The following is a 13341-nucleotide window of genomic DNA, read 5'->3' on the forward strand; positions in this document are numbered from 1 at the left end:
CTTTTTTTAAATTCATGTTACTAAGAGTTTCACAAGTCATGTGATTTATAGCATTTTTTAAATGCTAGTATCTTCCAAAAGACTTAACTTTTGAAAATTGCCCCAAATTTTATTCCCAGTCAATAATCACTTGGTTAACTAATTTACTTAGCTATTGAAAGTTGGAATGATTTTACCACGACAGAATTTTGACTATAAAGCAGAACTCAGACTACCTTATGAAGAAAAAGGTAAACCACTGAACACAAAGGTCTACTTCAGAGTAGCAGCCTTTAAATATAAAAGTTTAGTTCCCTGCAATATTTCTATTTATTTGTCTAAATTCCAACATATGAATTGTATCCTCCCCAAATTATTTTCACTTTACAACATTATTAAAAGTTCTTAGGATATGCTCCAAAAAGTATACTATGTTAATACCTCATTTTTTCATTTGCAAGGCATGCAAGAGATCATGAGCAACTCAGTGGTTTAGTATGGCACAATTAAATGATAATTAGGTAAACTGCCCCCAAAAGAGAAGACTGCCAAACAATTGAGCTGGCAATATGGTACGGAGAGTGGGTATAAACTATATGCTATATCACTGATGCTGTGACTCACTACGAAGAAGAAAAAACGTGATTACCCACGTTATTCAAGAAGTTGTACATACGCAATGCCAAAAAGCAGTAAAACAAGTTTCTCACCAAATTTTTAAAAAGTCCTCCTTGGGTGGCAGAGGTCCTCAACTCCACCTGTCTATAAGAATTGGAGATGATACAGCTAAAAATGCTGACACAGTTTGTACAGCATTCAAATGACCGAAAACAATGAATTGGAACACAGGCAACCTAACTAGAAACAAGTTTTGCTAATTAACATCAGTAAGTTACATGAGAGAAATGACAACAGAATACCCAAGAAAAGGAATACACGGTATACAATTTGGAGCATTGTGAAGGAACAACCACATAAAGTCAGAGCTTTGAAGAAGATTGTTGAATGCTAAGCACTATTATTAATCAACCTATTGGACAAGAGTGTGGAAAAAATTCATTCATCTGTCTATTTATTCATTCATCCATATGAGTATTTTCTTATATTTCCAAGTTCTTGATACAAACAAGAATATAATGGCCCTATTCCTTGAGGTGACAAGACTGTTATGTGGACATATAAAGCTTAGAGGAATACCATAAGAGATATTAGCAGAATTTTAGATATGACAGGCAAATAAGGACGCCAATAGTGTTTTCAGGTATGACTGTTTTCCTAGATTTGTTCATCTTGACACATCTCGTAACAATCGCCCTTTCTAAGGAAAACTGCCCCACTCTCAGCCCTTTCTGGAGGAGCAGGCCAAGCCAGCCACTCGACCTCACTCTTTCCTGAGTCACAGCTGCTTAGGCCAACAGGTTGTATGAGTTGATCAGGCAGGCTAATTGGGCAGTTTGCAAAAGAGAGCTGAAGAATGGCTTCCCACAAATACACAAAGTACAGGTCAGGATGGTCTATGAATAAGATAAAACTAAGAGGAAACTGAAGCCATGAGTTAGAGAAAGCATTTGGATTAAAGGGAAAAGAAACCACTTGGTGTGGGGAAGAGAAGACATCTAGAGGAAAACAGTGAGGGTATAGCTAGACATCATCCTTGAAGAAGAAGCATTAGGGTGATGATCCACAAACTCCTGCACTGAGTCCATCACAGGGCCCCAAGCCCAGTCCCAGGTATGGTGATTCCTGGCCTTGCTATATTGCTTGTCCTTTCCATTGGATCTCTGGCCTTTTTGTGACAATATCTGCATCCTCCTCTTTTAAATAAACCAGTAAGCCCCATTTCCATACATCCAAAAGACTCTCGCTATAATATCTATTCAAATAGATAGCAGTGCCACAGAGAAATTAGCTTTGAACACTCCTCTAAATCTCCTTTTCCTCTCCATCATACCCGATATTCACTTTTTTTCTATGAAAGTCTATATGTAGATAGACTACAGCCTCTTTCATATGTAACTAATTCTGCTCTCCAACTTTCACCACGTACAGTGATGGAGTAGAAGAAATTGTTCCACTTTGAGTCATTAACAGAGACCTTTTTTGCTGCTAAGCAAGCTAACACGTTTTCTCTTTCCTTCCTGTATGCTTTCTCCTCTCGATCTTTTTTATCTGAACTATTCATTCTCCTTGCTCACAGTCAACCTGATTTCCTTTTTATATGCAACCTTCAAGTTAACTGAGAATTAAACTAATTAATTAGCATGCTTGATTTTCAATCTTTAGTGTCTTCCAAGGAAATATAACTGGCGTTGATATATGAAGTGGTAGATATATTAACCACCTTTATGTGCTGTTGGATCCTTTTATATTAATTACTACTCTGCCTTATGTTTTATTCATATAAGAAAATTGTTTGCATTAGCACATATTTTCCTAATAAAATTATAAATAATGAAGGATAGAAACGCCTCACCAAATAAAACCTATTGCTACATTAACTTGTTTTTGTCCAAAAGTTAGTGGTTAATAGTAATATCTATAATACTCCAGCTCTTTTTAAAATAAAGACATACAAATAGGCATGAAAAACATTCACAATGTTTTTGCGATAGTATAAAAATGGCAAATTTACTTGTTATTCTGAAAGTCAACCAATAATCTTCTAAGAACCATTTTTAGAATTTTCAGTTCTGAGATGAGGAAATATTTTGCAGAGAATATCATTTATAAGGCAGGTAATGTACATACAAGTGCCCTATAAACTGTAAAGTGCTATAGAAAGGCAAGAGATCAAGCTATATCTCTTTTTCTGGAGATATGACTGTAAAAGCACAAAAATGAAGAGCCTGAGGGAGCCTGCTATATTCAAGACTTCAGAAAAAAAAATCTTGAATGTTCTTTCTTTTTCAAGCAAAAGAATGACTAGCATTCCCAAAATCCTGTAATTTTCATGCCTTCTAACATTTAAACTTGTAACATACAATCTGTGCTTCTTCATAAGTTCTGACTGACAGCTTAATGGAACAGTCTGGTTCTCTGCCTTTCTGGATGATAAGTGTAAATAGTGTGGTTATCAGAAGATAATACCCTACCATTAGCGGGTCTCCCCATAGTCTTTCACAGCAATGAAAGTAAGCTTGATATATTTACTTGCATGAATGCTTGCCAGGAAACTCAATCTAGGTGTTTAGAAATGCTTGCTCTGGGAAGGAAGACTTTACTGAAGGCACATCTGCTCAGTACGGTGTTCTGTGTTAAGCATTACAGGTGTATAAGAGGGGATTCCCCATGTTGGAAGGGAAGAGAAGTAGTTGCTGTTCAGTACTATTTTATTCCTGAGGTGTGTTTTTATCAATTGACCTCACTCCAGACTTCTCAGCGTTAGCTTTCCCTGGGCTTGGACTACAATCCAATTTCCTGTTGTTGACGAGGAGAGATGGGAACAGACCAAAAGAAAACAGTAACAGACTAGCTTAACTTGGCGAGACCCAGATTCTGGTAGGAGCCTGATGGTCCCCTCTGGGCTTTCAGCAAATATTCTCTTTGGGGAAACTTCATAAATGTTGTAAGATGTTATAAAAACGTTAAGAAATATTTAAACAGAAGGCAAGGCATCATCTCAGATGAATAGGGATGGATCTTGACCCACATCCATAGTCTGGATTCAGATGTGCACAGGGAGTGGTAGAAGAAACTTGACATTGGGAAGGGATGAAATCACCAGCGATGGGGAGGGTGGGCCGGGCCGAGCAAAGGAGTCAGAGGTGCTTCAGATCACTGTGAGAGTTGCAGTGAGTCAGTCCCACCCCTCAGCCCCCTCTTCCTGATAAGGAGAGACTGAAGTAAGAATTGAAAATTTGTCTTGAAAGCTGGACGTGTGAAGCAGAAGGCAATATATTACAAGAGAAAGACTAGCCATCAGGAGAGAGGAAGCTCAGAGAGCTGTTCTTTATACTTTTGTGTCCGGTTTATTCCCAATCATTAAAATTCAAGAGCTAAAAATTCAGTCATAGACTGCCTATACAGTCCAAGAAAACATGGAGAGTTCAGAAATTATCCAGCAAACCATCAGAGCCTATTATGAATTTAATCTTTATCCTGTGCTTACTAAATCTCCTAAGTAACGTTGAGGTGGTAGGAGTACTAAGCACATCCCTGCCTTGGCCTTGGTCACATTTTGATGACTCAGAGTCTTTCAGACAAGTGCTCGATCTGCCATGTTTCCTCCACATCCCTTTACTTCTCTCTAAGATGATAGCTGAGGATATAGATGCCATGGTGGTTGTAGGCAAGGACTTTACAGGCGCTTATGGGTATCTTCTGTTCTCTGATGGTCTAGATTGCAGAGTGAATGACTGAGCTAGTCACTGTATTGATGACATCTGAGGTGATTTCAGGCTGGTAGCATTCCTGGGAGACCTACAATCCTCTGCTTCTGCTGCAGCTAGTGGGAGAGTGTTCTCTGCACCAGGTTCTCCTGAACAGTTTGGCCATCGCCTTATGTGGGCTGGACCCAGTCCCAACACTCCTTTTCCATGAATCCAATTGTTCTCAGGTCTGAATGGCCCACCTTGGAGCTTTGGCAGCCCTTGTCCAATCTCAGCTGCATTCCTGACATCTGATCTCCATCCCAACTCCAAAAACACATAAGAATTCCTAAGATATTTTCATAACCTAAAGGAACAGAAGGATGTTTGGAATTCTACTTGGGGTTCTTGTTCACCCTCTCCAAGCAGTCACACTGTTTCTACTGTTGCAGTTTCTACTCTAACTGTCTTAGGTTGGGACCGGGCAATCAGTGAGATGGTGCCTGCCAGAATCCTGATTGGGAAAAATGGCAAAAGCTCCAGTAATTATTGCTGTCATCTCTACCTTGGTGTCCTCAGGACTTCAGTCTGGATAGGACATCAGGATGCTTTTGTTTGTTGGCATGCTTTCCCAGACTCTCTTCCCATGGTTTGCACAAGACTATAGGTGTGGGCCCCCTGACTTCTCTTTCTTCCTGGCTTAGACTTACCCTGTGTCAAATTATTCATATTCTCAAGTTCACCAGACTTTATATATCATAGAAAGAAGGGAGAATCTTATCCATAATTTTGAGTTTATATCATATAATAGCCAGGATAAGTTTTTGGTGAGTTCATAGAAGTTAAAAAGAGTCTAGGAAAGACTTTTCTTTTGATAAATCCAGGTTTTCAAAACTATTGTTTTTCTACAGACTCACATAATTTTCTTTCAGATATAAAAAGTTAAATACTGACTCCATCTTTATTTTCCATTTCTGCTGTAAAAAAAACTAATCTTACCTGAGATGACGAGTGCCTCTTACAGAATAGGATGGACACTAAGCACTAAGAAATGCAAAAATGAAAAACACATATTAATATATTTCGCCAAAAAAGTCCCGTTACACTGTTCAGAAAATGGAAAGACACCACAAACTAGGAGAATAGGTTTATGAAATACATACGTGAAAGGACTTGTATTCAGAATATATAAACTTTTGCAACTCAAAAAAATAAAACCAACAACCCTATTTTAAAAATGGGCAAAATATTTGAAGACACATTTCACAAGGGAAATACAGTTTACAAAGAAGATATGCAGGTGGCCAATAAGCACATGTAAAGGTATCCAGCATTACACATCATCAGGAAAATGCAACTAAAACTATAGTAAAACGCCACTGTACTTGAATTACTAAAACTGAAAAGATGCACAATACCAAGTGTTGGCAAAAATACAGAACAATAAGAACTCTCATACCTTGCTGGGAGAATGCAAATTTAGATAGTCATCTTGAAAAACAGTTTGGTACTTTCTTATAAAGTTACTCATATAGTTACTAGATGATCTCTCCACTCTACTCTCTGGTATTTCCCAAAAGAAATGAAAACACATTTCTACATAAAGACTTGTAAGAAAATATTCATACTAGCTTTCTTACAAAACTGGAAACAATGAAAATGCCCACGAACTGATAATTAATGGTATATCTATACAATAAAAGAGTACTCAGAAATATAAAGGAACAAACTACTGATGTGTACAATGTGGCTGAATCTCAAAAGCATTGGGCTTTGTAAAAGAAGCTCCCCAGTGTCCACCACAGACTAAGGCCAATTCCAATGTGTCCCAAAGCTATACTTATGCAACGTTGTGTTTACACCTCCCCTGCCACCAGATTCTGAGCTATTCTGCTTCTTCTGCTTTCCCCAACTCTTCTTTCCTGGGACAATATATCAAGCATCTTTCTACCTTCTTTTGAAATCACATTCACATACGACATTCAGCCTGTCCTGAGTTCCCCACATGGTTCCTTATTCTCCTTGCTAACCTTCATAGCATCAGGCATTATAGCGTTGGATAGGCAGGCTCAGTTCTTGGTGACAGACACACAGTTCATTTCATTGTGATAATTTGCATGATTACCTCCCCAAGGGATGGGCTCCTCAAGATCAAGATCTTTGTCTGCTTCCTTCATATATCCCTGGCATCTCTTAGAGCATTCTGCGCATAGTGGGCATCCAATAAATGTCTGTTGAATCTACTATGTGTTTTCTTTGATGAACCAGAAAGACAGTGATATGAACCACACAATACGTATATAAACAATAAAGCTCTATGGTGATGATTATTTTTGTTTTTTCTATATTTACCCTAGTATATAGACAGAGCAATTGTGGAAGGTGAAATAACATAAATTTTCCTTCTAATACTGAAGATAGTGCCCTTATATTACATGCTATTCCAACATTGCAGAGAAACATATCAGGTTCTTGAATCTTTCTAGAAAACAACAGCTAGTTTATTTAATTACTTTGATTCTCCTTTAACTATTCTTTCTTAATTGTAATGGAAAAATCAGTTTAGTTCTCACATTTTTAAAATATTGTGCAAAAATACTATGAAGTAATGAAAAATATACAAACGAACTTAATTTTAATACTGACAGAAATATTGGAAAGTGTTCAATAGTTTATTTATTCTAAATTTTTATAAGAACCTTGGTTTAACTCGGATTTATGAAGAAATATATTTGGTAAAACTGAATGATGTGACTGACTCTAGCTTGTCGGTAGGGGGAAGAAATTGATTTATCTTTAGCTCAGGAAGATGGGGATTCTGCCTGGCATAGATTTACAAAGAAAAGTAGAAGAAAGCTTATAAAAATATTTGGATATTTCGTGTTTGAATAGTTGCTCAGAATACAAATGTCAGTAATAGTATCAACTCAGAAGATCCACTAACATACGAATGGTGAACAGCCCGTCCTGAGAGCAGTAGACATGATTTTGTGAATCTTTTCAATGCCAAGGTGGGTTGCGCCTTTTATCTTCAAACTTAAAACATAGAAGAAAAAGCAATTAACAAAAGAATACTCACTGGGGCCTAATTCAGAATAAGATCCTTAACAGACACAAATTCTAGAACTGCACAATGGATAATGCCTGGATACATGACAGGTAGGATCTAGCACTTCTAATAAACATTAGAATCAGAATTAAAATCTTCAGTATAGAATTTATGTTAATAGATTAAATATGTCTGATACTGATTAATATCCATTATATCTAAATTCTTCACCCATTAATTAGAAGTTCCTAAGACTCTTATTTCTGTCTCATAGAGTCTCATAAAGCACTTTATTGATAATAGACACTCAATATGTGTTTATTAAATGAGTTATTCAGTTATACTGAAATTTGGTTGTTTTAATCTTGCTGGAAATAAATGGGTCAACTCACAGACTGAAAATCTTTTGTTTAGAGAATTATCTATTTTCATATAGCCTGTGGCATGTTGTAACAATAAATCTGACAAAAACGTTATTTCAAAGGTCCTCATTTATTTAGGCCACAACTAGAGTGATTATCTCAATGAATATATCTATGTAGAAGTTTGAAAATTAGTTGTATGTAATAAGAGTTTGTTGAAGGGTAAAAGGAAATTGGGGTAGTTTAAATGAAGAGTGAAACCCTCAAACCTTCCTTGGCAGTAATTTAATTTAAAGAAAGCAAGTGATAAGTGATTTTCTTAATTCTACGTTAAAAACAAACAAAATAACATGATTAATTTAGAATATTCTGTATATTAGAAAGTATATTTCTGATTATAAGGCATAAATTGCTAGCAAAATGCATTCTGAAAAAAATCTTTGAATTATTCGTAGTAAGATTTTGGTGTTTTTGTCATCACTGTGGCACATAGAGGTTTTTGTTGTTGTTTTTAAAGACTGGCACCTCAGCTAACAACTGTTGCCAATCTTATTTTTTTTTTTTTTTTTAAGATTTTTTTATTTTTTCCTTTTTCTCCCCAAAGCCCCCAGGTACATAGTTGTGTATTCTTCGTTGTGGGTTCTTCTAGTTGTGGCATGTGGGATGCCGCCTCAGCATGGTCTGATGAGCAGTGCCATGTCAGCGCCCAGGATTCGAACCAACGAAACACTGGGCCGCCTGCTGCGGAGTGCGCGAACTTAACCGCTCGGCCACGGGGCCAGCCCCTGAATATTATTTTTTTTTTTAATTGCTTTGTCTCCCCAAATCCCCCCAGTACATAGTTGTATATTTTAGGTGTGGGTCCTTCTAGTTGTAGGATGTGGGACACCGCCTCAACATGGCCTGATGAGCGGTGCCATGTCCACACCCAGGATCCTAATGGGGAAACCCTGGGCTGCCAAAGCAGAGCACGTGAACATGACCACTTGGCCACAGGGTCGGCCCCCACACACAGAGTTTTAATTTTCATGTTATATTTCATGAACATTTGCCACTCTTCCCTAAGGCCAGGAGGCCAAACTAATCAGTCTATTCTATACTGACTGAGCAAAACAATAGCGGCAAGAAGACATTTCTCTTTCAGGTCTGACCCTCAGTTACTATGATTCAGCCTGGGAAACCTGCTGCCTGCGCACAACAGTTGCAGCTAGACCCTGGGCTACCCTCTCCTTACCTGTAGCTGCTTCCAACTCTGGCCTCCCACACACTCAGGCAACAGTGCACTGTTTCTACACACCACAGCCAGCCCCCATCCTATGAAAAGGTGTGCTGCCAGCGGCAAGCTGCATCTTCCTATGAGAGCTCACCCACGTGATGAAGGATTCCCCTAGTCCTTAGCTCCTTTCTTGTCCTTTCTTCCTCAACCTGGAGGCAGTAACTGCCCTTTTGAATCTGTCACTTCTGGACTCCAAGGAGTCCACTTTCTACCACTAACCACTTTCTACCAGTAAACAATCCTTTATGTTAAATTTTCCCTATTCAAATAACCAGGGTGACTTCAGTCACCTGATTGGAGCTTGACCGATTTAAATATTTAATAACTGGCTCAGATTTGCTAAAAACTTTCTGCAGTGTAACTCAATTTATTGATAGAGTATCAGCTGATATTGACCTGTGTCTTTCTTCCATTGATGTATCTGATCTGATGAGTGACGTGATAATGTTTCATTACCAATATTTGTCCATACAAAAATCCATGAAAATAGGGAGCATCAGAGTTAAAAAAAAAAAAGACTCTTTTCCAATTTGATTTCATTATATCATCCTGAGCATATAGGAACTGCAAAAACACACTTTGCTTTTGAAAATGTGGCTATCATTTCTACAGCACTCTTTCTTACACTCCCACTTACCAACTATTGGTCAAATGCTTTCTTTGGAACCAACATTTGGAGTCTCTTATTCACAGTATACATAGAAAATGATTCCTTTCTGCTTGCTACCTTAGCAGAATAATTGGAACAAATACATTTTAAGACTCACTCCAAGTGGTTCATTTGCAAGTATAAGTAAGTTGTTCGATGGATTTGGAAGTGTATCTTTTGTATGGCCAACTGTTCTTTTCTTAAAGTTAGTAAAGTTTCACAACTTTGAGGTTTGTGAAAAGGGAAAACTGTAATTTTAGCAGACAGTGTTGTTCTCAGGCATGGACAAACTTGGGTTCCTGCCCAGCTTCCCAACTGTAGGATTGTGCTGCTCTGTAGCTTGCCAGGGCCTCTGTTTTCTGCTAATAGACCGCAAGTTTTCTTGTGGGTATTCAATTGTTAAGGATGATAAAAACAGATTCTTATAGAAAACTCAGTAGAAATGTACAGTGCTTGTACCAGAAACACTGAAAAAAAAGCTTATTTTAGTGTTCATGATATTTCTCTCTCTCGCTCTTTTTTTTCTTTTGGCAGAAAACAGAGGCACAGGCTGGCTCGGCTGGCACCTCAGCTCAAAAAAAAAAAAAAAAAGAAAAAGAAAAAAAAAAGAAAAATCAGAAGAAAGGAAAATCGAGGCACAGATGGCACCAAACAGTCTCAAAACCTCCATGATGAAAAGTTCTGAGATAGAGTACGCAGGGTTTGGGCAACCATCCCTTTGATGAAAGGTTTTTCAAAGATCTCTTCCTCAGTTTAGGTTGGAAAGACGGGTTGGGGAAGTCTAAAAAAAAAAAAAATTTAGTCTCCCAAAAGAGAAAGGACTTCATAAAAAAAATGTAGTCAATCTGAAATTCACTGGATAATTTCTCTCAGTAAAGGGGGTGGGGAGGAAACAGTCCTGGCCTAAGGCCAGTTTTACTTCTTTTAAGTAGACTTTCACCAAAGCAAATATAAAAATGACAGCTGCATTAGGCAAATTTGATTCCATAACCCTTCCGTAAAGTCTCAAAAACATAAAGACCAGGGAAGAATATTATCATAATCATTATTGATACCTAATCATAGAAGCAAAGTTATCATCCTCCATGATTCTCAGATAGTTATATGAAAGCCTCCCTTGCCTCATTCAACATTCTTTAATAGTATAGAATGAAAGATTTTAGTCACGACTCTGAAGAGACTTCCACTCAAATTCCAAATAATAGCAAGCACCCAAGGACACAGAGTAAATCTTCTTATAAGCTTTCACTAAATTATTACACCATGGTAAAATTGAGGCCGACTTCTTAGTAATTTAGTTACTATATCACCTATAAAAATATAATAAATAACAGCAAACAATATTTAATTGATGTAGAGTAAGTATGTATTCTCCATTTTAGCATCCCTTTGAAATCCATCATTTCTGAGAGTCAGAATGAATTTGTGATTTTCCACAATAAGTGCTCCAAAGAGAGAGCTTTCCTTTTAAGGAAACAATTTTCTAACGCTGATAACAAAACATTAAAGGGCTGCTGGGACAAATGATGTTGAATGTAAGTGAATCAGAGGCTCAGTGAACACATTTGACTTCTTAAAAATATCCTCCACGGTGGTACCTTTTATTCTCTGCCAGACACCCTTCTTCTGAGTCTAGCACCCCAAAGCAATGTCCATTGTTCTCCTATATCATCCTCAAGATGAGGGCTCAGGATGTCTCTTTGCAGCCTTTAGATGGGGATGCCTCTGAAAATCCATATCTAAAACCACTTGCTTAGTCCCCATGTCTTCAGGGCTTTGTTGGAGTGCTATGATATCCACGACGTAAGCCTCCATGACTGTATACGCTCTGCCTGTGTGATTCTGCTCATGGTCCTTAAAGGTGCACTGGACATACTTTACCCACAAACATGCTTCTTACCAAGTGAATCTCAAGCACTGTGGGGGATGATAAGGGGAGATTTGCGAAAAATCTCAAATTCTATCATTCTGGCTCATAACCTAAATATATATGAAGGCCATGTGGGTCCCATAAATGAATTAGCTGGTATCGGTGAAGGGGCATGTGGTCAATTAGAAAACTAATACTTTATTTAAAGAGTGCAGCTTCTATTCCATTCCATTCAATCATTAACATAGAGAATTATAGAGGACGTATTAACAGAGATTCCTATTTATCAAAACAAGCCAGAAATCTAGATTCTTAAGTGAATCTTCACGTTGTTAATGTTGACTTATTTAAAAGTTAATCGTGTGAAGATTGATCAAAACATTTCTGAGGACTGAATACAATCTATGGCCATTGTTCTTTTAGAGGAAGTTGTGGACATGAAAGGCATTTCTCTGATGAAAAGTTAAAGATCTGAATAATGCTTGGGAGGAGAGGAGACTGGGGACCTGAGACATAGGGAGGAGTGCCTAAACCACCAACACAGTGACACTCAGTGACAAAGCAGTTGATAATATTTAGTGGATTTAACAGCCTTCTAAATAAAAGCAAGTGATTAATCAAGATTTAAAACTTTTTGATTGTAAATAATAATTAAATAGATCAAGCCTTTCTTTTTCTTAAAGCTGAAAAACTTTTATGCAAGTCATCCTCTCACTTAATTATTCCTGCATGACGGTCTATAGGCAGAGATAGAAAAACTGACAATAACAAAGAGGAGTAAAATCTTATGTTGTTCATTGTTTTTTTATTTGCATCGTCTGAACAGAGAACTTAACAGACCAAGTTTTTAGGCACCTGTCGGCCTCACTCAGGCATATTATAAAAGATGTCTTGGTCACAATGTTGCTTTTATCTTAATGTTTTCTTTTTGATATCAAGTTAAAGCTTATATTTGCTAGTCTAGCTCCTGTGGCACTATCACATAAGGAGGTAACAGGTAGAAAGGTTGAGGTAAAACAAAAGGGTTAATACAGAGATTATCAGAAAACAGTGTGAACACATTATCCAATATTAGGCAAGAAAATGGATTATTTAATGTCATTCTCTATTAACCTAACAGTTAAAATAGGACCAAAATATACATAAAAATGAAATAAAACAATTAGGCAACACTTTAAATGGTTCATTATTATTAATTCATTTAGTATTCATTGTAACTGTACTGGTCATAATGAATTCATTTGATATTAATGGGGATGTTCAGTGGCAATTTCGTTATAATGCAGTTTTAATTCATGTGCCATTAAAGTAAAGCAATACCAAAATTTATATTTATTTTTTGAATACTGTACATGATCTCTAATTCTTAGAAATATTATGAAAATGATTGTATTTTTTGGGGGGTTAAATAGAATGTTTGCGTTGAACTACACCAGTAATGTTAAAGATGATAGAGATTTGTGTAATTAAAATGTTCTATGGCATTCAGAAAATACAAGGGTTAATGGCTACTGCAAAATTTGTCATATGTCAGTATTTGCTAATAGTTAACTGTTTCACGCTACTAAATGTTTTTAACATATTGCCATTAACGTGATGATAGCAAAAGTATTTTGAACTTCTTATCCTTTGCTTTTGTGGAAAATTATGTATGTTTGGCATTTCATTGGACCAGATAGTGATTTTAATCATTTCCAAATAATGCTTCATTCACACCCAAAAAGTAGAATAGGTCTTTGGTATAAACTTGCATACTTTTTAGTGAATGGTATTAGATTTTTATGAAAGATCTTGAGGAAAGTCTACAGAGAATTCCTCTGCAGAACTGCAACCATAAGGTTTTAATAAA

The sequence above is a fragment of the Equus caballus genome, chromosome 14, assembly GCF_041296265.1.
Source record: "Equus caballus isolate H_3958 breed thoroughbred chromosome 14, TB-T2T, whole genome shotgun sequence".
NCBI classification, from domain to species: Eukaryota; Metazoa; Chordata; class Mammalia; order Perissodactyla; family Equidae; genus Equus; species Equus caballus.